Genomic DNA, 7,444 nt, shown 5'->3' on the forward strand with positions numbered 1-7,444 from the left:
CAATTATTTGTAGGTTATATAGCTTATGAAAATCTTAACTTTTACTTCTTAGTAATTATTATGTATATTATAATAAATTCCAAATTGTAATGTATGACACGGGCCATTTGATTAAATATTAATGAAATACCATTTTTTTAAGCAATAATATGTATGATAAGTCTAAAACTGAATGCATCTGCCATTCAATGTACATTTTAAGCCTCTGTATATAATCAATAATATCAATAACATAATTTTGGCTTATCATATTATTTGTCTTTCGATTTAATAAACATTTTAATTTATTAAGATGATAGATGTAAAAAAAAATTATATTTTATTCATATTTACTTGTGTTTGTTGAATTATATTTATTGTTATTACACTTTAATTAAAATACGAACATTTAGACGTTTGGTTGTCATTGCATTTTGTAAATATAAGTGGCAATTACTAGTGCTGATATAAATTTAAAAATTCGACGAGAATTTATAGAATTATCCGATTTTGCTAGAAAACTACAAACACCTAATATTCTTATTTCTGCTGCAAATTATTGCTCTTTAGATAAGAAAATTTGTAACTAAATAAAATTATTTACTAAGCAACTCGTCACAAATCAAAGTAGGTACTAATTAATTCAAACAAATTCGATGGTCAGATTTTAAGAAACTACTGATAATAAAATTAAGACTTAACATAGTTTTTCAGCACTATTATTAATTTTAAGGTGCATTAATTGTCTTGATTAGTAACCGGACCTAACCAAAAAAATAGCATCCCTACAAAATTCTTATGAATACTAGGGTCTCTCAATAGTGGCTCACTAGGACCTGGTGCAGATTCCAAATTTTGCAATCGACTAATATTGAATATAATTGGTAAGCATTTTTTTTACCGCCACCTATGAAATTCCACCCCGCCCATGTGCCTCTCGGTCTCACCCTTTTCCGCCTAGGCGGACCACACCCTGCGCCGCTAGGGAGGACCGCACCCTTCGCCCCCCCCCGCACCCTCCGACAACCCCAACATGCTATGCCACTGTCTTGCAAATGTATTTATGTGACGTGACGCCTCAATATTATTCGTAATTCAAAAACGATCGGTTACTAATGTGCAATTGAAACGATTCATTAAAATTCGTATAAGCTGTTTATGACGTTTTATCTTTATAATATGGTAATTATATAAATTACAATATCGTAAAATATTCATCAAATTACAAGCAAATATTTACAATAGCCGAATTAGTATATGACAATATATAGCATATAAAATTTTATCATCAGATTTTTATTTTAAGCAGCGGTTCTGCCTTTTTTGTTATGTATTTGTTAACCGGTCGTATCATTTCGAAATAATAATCATGCCAAGTACAGAGTTACCGATCGACGCAGCTGTCACGTAGGTACATAATACAATGCACACGCACGTCAACTGTCCAAATTAATATTAATAATTTTAGTTGACTTAATTGAGCAAAAGTATACTTTTAAATTTTAGTAATTTTACATAAATGACATTTAGTGAAGTCATATCTCATAGACTAAATATTAATCACCTTAAAAAAAAGACATTTTTTCGGGCGTTTCCCTGCGATGACGTCTTCAGGACAAAAAAAACTTCAAAATTAAATATTCCTATAGCTTCATAAATACAACGGAATAATAACATCGACTTTGTACTCGCGTCAAGGTCAAATTACGACGCAATTAGGTACTTAGTTGAACTACGCCTGAACCGAGATAAGTAATCTTTTAAAAATAATATGTTAAAATAGTACCCACCTTACGTCTTTATCCTTGTAACTTCCCTCTGATAGATTCAACAATCAAGGATACGCGATCAACCGGGCGATGACTCTGCCATCTTAGATTCCTAACTTGCCACCTTTCATAGAAACTCCGAATTCCATAACATTTTATGGAATTTAGTTTAATTACTACTACATTTTAATTTTAAAATATCTTTACCCTAATACTAAATTATTCTAAAATTTATTACGTTACTAATAGAACCTCGCCACTAAACTAATGGTAAAGGAATGGTGGCCCACACAGGGTTAAATCGCTTATATACCAGACACTTGACACCCTACGGATAATATAAGGCGTATAAATTAAAGACGTCTGTTGCAAGCTGGGTTATAGCGCATGAAGAGTATTCTTTTAAACTGGTAGCATTACCCTTCTAGAAATTTCTTTGTTCGAGCGAAAGAGATAGAACTAAATGTGTGAGCGACATAGAATGAGATTCTAGAATGTTCCACTGCACCATATACTCTAGGAGATAAGTTATGTTAAAGTTTTATTGTATAAAATATATATAAAAATTTATGTTTATATCTCGTATATGTAATTTAAGCTTGTGATGTGTATTCCTTGTTGGAGATCCTAATGAATCAAAATAAAATAAATATATGCTTAACAAAAATTAAGGACTAATAAAGAAATCAAGCATTATATAATATTATGATTGAACTACAAGCAAGTTCTAAAAATAATAGCAATTAAATATTTTCAATAAAAATATCTTAAATAAGTCTTTAGGCCAATAAATTGTTCCTGAATTAAAACACTAAAACCAGTTGAAACCCAAATTCTCTGTCCTTTTTTTAAGTTACCTTTACCTACTAAAAGTACATAATTTTTCTACACATATAATTGTTTTCTTCACATATAACATATAACACATTGACAACACAAAGCAACATCCAATCGGGTTTTTTTCTATAGAGAGAAAGGTAAATTAGAGGCCAGAAAAATACTACTCTTAGCTTTTACTTTTAACTTTGTATTATGATCGTCATAGTTATTTTCTGTAAAGTTATTTTTTATTATTTAAATTCATAAGCCCGCAGAAAACTGTAAGTATTTTTCAACTCTATAAATAATTATTACAAAGTTAATTAGTATCTGTTACAATATTAACAAAATTGATTCGATAAATTGTTGAAATTGCTATCGACTCTTAGATTATACATAACGCAAAAAGAGACAAAAGTATTTCAACTTACGACGATCAATACCGACTAGGTCATCTGCGAGGGGGAGGCGAAAATAATGGCGCATACACAGTGCTGCCACTACATATTTCCTTTTTTCCATATAATTTGTTAAATAATTCAAACTCACTCAACGTGTAATACGTTGTTGCTTTTCTAAATCATTAAATATACCTCTAAATTGGAGGTTTATTAACATTATAAAATAATAATATTATATTTTATAATAAAATTTGCAATACATACATTTTTCTGTAAAATTTATAAATAATTTAAAGCATTTATTCATGCAGGAATAAGATTCGGGAAGAGGTTATTTATACACCCATATCAAACATATATAAAAAAAGTAAAACGACATAATAGACAGGCGAGCTCTCTTATTTAATATTGTTAGTATATATGTATGAACACCCATGTCTACCCACAGGCATACTTACAATATAAAACATTATTATTACTAAATATTAACATAAAAGTATTAGGTAATTAGGATTATACTCATAATATAGAGGCTGTTTTAGGTAAGATTGTAAATTTTATGTAAATTGTATGTTTTGGTAGTGTTGTTTTATGATGTGAAGTTATATATTATTATAATATTGATGTATACGTGTGTATGTACTATATATTTCAGTATGTATATATATATATATATATATTACTAAAATGAGCTTATATAATATTCAATACAATATTAATAATATATTTAGTTATAACTTTAATTTTGATCTAAAATCTAATGGTAGATTGTTTATTACCTTTGATAGAAGATAGTTTGTAGTTAGTTTTTCATTAATATATGTGGATATAGCCCTTATTGTGATTTTATGTGGTATTCAGATTTTATTGTAGTTGAAATCATTTTTACAAAGAACTGCTTAACTTTTTTTTTTATACTAACAGTTCTTTACAATTTCGAGCACTTCTTCATTGTCGTTTTGTTTATTATTTTTAAAGTTTTCTCTCTTTTGTATATTGAGCCTTTTAGCTAGGTGGGTTTTGACTGACCGATTAAACACACTGAGATCATATGATACAACACTATCCATAAGAATAGTGTATAATTATAAGGCAGTTTCAAAAGTTTTTGCCGTTTGCTAAATATAATTTTGCCATGATTGTCCTGACCATGTCGCATATATTTTCAATGTGTTTACCCCAATTAAATCTGCAGTCTAACACTAGTCCGAGGTAGGTAGTACTACAATTCGGAGGGTTTATGTGTAAACAGTCGTGCGAATGTAAAGCAAGGTAAGGTTTCTTGGTACTTCTATTATGGCTAGAACTAGTATGTAGGAATTTCGTCGGCGACGTTAAGTAGATACCGTGAGACCGTCTGCACAAAAATTTTTAATAAAACTTATATTATGTGATAAGGGTACATTAATAAATTTTAATTAATTATTAAATACCATTAATTAGATTTCTGTACGTATTATCTACGCGAAAAAATTTATTTTGTTTATCATGAATAAAAAATTTTAACAAATTTTTAGTAATTGAATTAAATTATGAAGAAAAAAATATCTTAGATAAGACTTGTCTACATTACTTACTTAATTCAAAATAATAATAAACGTTGTGTTTATAATTCACAATATGTTTATTTAGTTAAAATATTTTACTAAGAACTCCCTATAAACTTGTAAAATAATTATTCCTTGTAACACTTTTTCCCCTCCCGTACTATATTGATCACTACCATTATTACATTGCGGTAAATGTAGTATAATATATCCGTCTTATTCTTTCACATAGCTACCCCTTATGATGAAAATATTTCTACAGTGTTCTATTAAGAGCTCGTGATGTTATTGGTTAGCTGATGTAACATTCCTGAAAGTTCTACCCTTACTTACACCTTATTGGTTGACACGCCTTAGTTTCTAGAACGTAATAGAATCAGATTCGCTAGCTATCTAAACAGCCAGCAAGCGCGGCAAAGCATTCATTATTTGAAAAAAAGTAAAGCAAAGTGAAGGCGTGAACAGGGTGGTAACCCCTAAAAATATTGATTATTCATTTAACCGGTTTTGTTAAGTATAGTGTTTACGTTAAAAAAATAAAATAAATTAAAAAGGCCAGCAATTGGATTTATTTGGGCACTTCATACTCTTTTTTTTTTATAGAATAGGAAGGCGGACGAGCATATGGGCCACCTGATGGTAAGTGGTCACCAAACGCCCTTAGACATTAGCATTGTAAGAAATGTTAACCATTGCTTACATCACCAATGCGCCACCAACCTTGGGAACTAAGATTTTATGTCCCTTGTGCCTGTAATTACACTGGCTCACTCACCCTTCAAACCGGAACACAACAATATTAAGTATTGCTGTTTTGCGGTAGAATATCTGATGAGTGGGTGGTACCTACCCAGACGAGCTTGCACAAAGCCCTACCACCAGTTTTTTGTTGTTTGGCAACATGGAAACGTAGAAATTATCGCAAATGACCAAGGAAATCGAACTACACCATCATACTTCGCATTTCCGAATACTGAACGACACATTGGCGACACAGCGAAGAATCAGGTAGCTCTTATCCCAACAACACGGTGTTTGATGCAAAGCGTTTGATTGGCCGCAAATATGATGATCCAAAAATACAACAGAACATGCAGCACTGGCCATTCAAAGTTGTTAACGATGCTGGTAAACCCAAAATTCAAATAAAATTCAAAGGAGAAACAAAACTATTCGCTCCAGAACAAGTCAGCAGCATGGTACTAACGAAAATGAAGGCAACAGCCGAAGCTTACTCATGCATGCCTATTCTTGATGCTATAGTTACGGTTCCGGCGTACTTTAATGACTCCCAACGCCAAACTACGAAGGACGCGTTCGCGATTGCCGGTCTCAACGTTCTGCGAATTATCAATGAACCTGCTGCTGTAGACTACGGTATGGATAAAAATCTCAAAGGCGAGCGAAATGTATTGATATTTGATCTCGTCGGTGGCACATACGACGTCTGCATTCTGACCATCGACGATGGTTCATTGCTTCAAGCTATAGCCGGTGATACACATCTTGGTGGCGTCGACAACAGGCTCGTAAGCCATTAAGCAAACGAATTTAAACGAAAATACAAAAAATACATTTGTTATAATTCACGAGCTCTTCGTCTGTTACGAACCGCAGCGGGGCGAGCGAAGCGGACATTATCATCAAGTACGGAAACAAAAATTGAGATCGATGCTCTGTATGAAGGAATCAATTTCTATACAAGAGTATCGCGAGAACGATTTGAGGAATTGAACTCCGAAATATTTCGCGGTACGTTAGAACCAGACAAGAAAGCACTGAAAGATGCGAAAATGGACAAGAGCTATCCACATATCGACTTGGTGGGCGGTTCTACCCGTATTCTGAAAATACAAAGCATGCTACAAAACTTTTCAATAAATCCAGTCGAAGCAGTCCGTAAAATTCAAGACGTTCTATTGGACATAGCACCGTTATCACTCGGTTCTGAAACCGCGGGAGGCGTTATGACAAAAAATATAGAAAAAAAACGCTAAAATTCCGTGTAGATAAACGCAGACGTTCACTACATACCAACTGTGGCAATCAGACAGCTGCAACCGTGCAGATATATGAAGGTGAGCGTGCAATGACCTAGGAGAATAATTCACTACGTCGCTTCAACTTAACTTGCATTCTACCAGCGCCTCGTGGTATCCCGAAAATCAATGTAACGTTTGATCTTGACGCGAATAGCATTCTCAATGTCTCTGACAAGGAGAAAAGGACGGGTCGTAGCAAGAATATTATAATCAAGAATGAAAAATGATGACTATCTCAAGCTGAAATTGACCATATGGTATCCGAAGCAGAGCAATGTAAAGAAGAGGATGATCTGCCAGCAACCAGCTGGAATTAACGTAAAACAGGCTCTGGTTGAGGCTGGCGAAAAGCTGAGTGAGTAGGACAAACAAATGGCCCGACGCGAATGTGATGACGTTTTGAAGTAACTTGTTAAAAACGCACTAGCAGATAAGGAAGAGTACGAACATAAGCTAAAAGAAATACAGCGAGTATGCCTGCGATGAGTAAAATACATGGAGCTAATGCAAATGCAGGAACAGCACTCGGCGGTTTCCAACAACGTGCTGGTGATAAACATTCGGAACCGTTGGTAAAAGAAGTTGATTAAATTAAAAATAGAATTATTGTTGATTTATGTTAGGTGTTGTTTGATTTGGTTCCTATATTAAAGTTTTATAGTTAGTGTAAAATGTAAACATAGATCTCAAGTTAATTTATTATCACCATTAGCATTGCAAACCCAACAGATGATCATGCATTGCTAAAATAAATTTTGTTTTTTATTTCTCCATTTTCCATATAATTTTATTTTAATATAATATACCTATCTATGATCTTAAATGTCACAAGTTTTTTTGATGCAGAAACGGTGTGACTAAATTATTTATTTCTTGATAAGTTAATA

The 7,444-nt window shown here is 32.6% G+C and overlaps 1 long non-coding RNA gene and 1 pseudogene across 5 annotated transcripts in view; one reads left to right on the top strand and one right to left on the bottom strand.

The window, feature by feature from the left end:
* LOC126768759 (uncharacterized) overlaps positions 1-2,039 on the bottom strand; it is a 28,142-nt gene extending 26,103 nt beyond the window's left edge. The window contains exon 1 of one of the 5 annotated variants that reach the window (XR_007669259.1): positions 1,770-2,039. This is a non-coding gene — a long non-coding RNA (uncharacterized LOC126768759). The remainder of the gene's footprint in view (positions 1-1,769) is intronic. The other 4 variants (XR_007669258.1, XR_007669257.1, XR_007669260.1 and 1 more) reach the window with 4 other exon arrangements.
* Positions 2,040-5,126: 3,087 nt separating this feature from the next.
* LOC126768701 (heat shock protein 70 A1-like) lies at positions 5,127-6,056 on the top strand (annotated as a pseudogene).
* The last annotated feature ends 1,388 nt before the right edge of the window (positions 6,057-7,444 follow it).

This window comes from Nymphalis io, chromosome 5, assembly GCF_905147045.1.
Source record: "Nymphalis io chromosome 5, ilAglIoxx1.1, whole genome shotgun sequence".
NCBI lineage: Eukaryota > Metazoa > Arthropoda > Insecta > Lepidoptera > Nymphalidae > Nymphalis > Nymphalis io.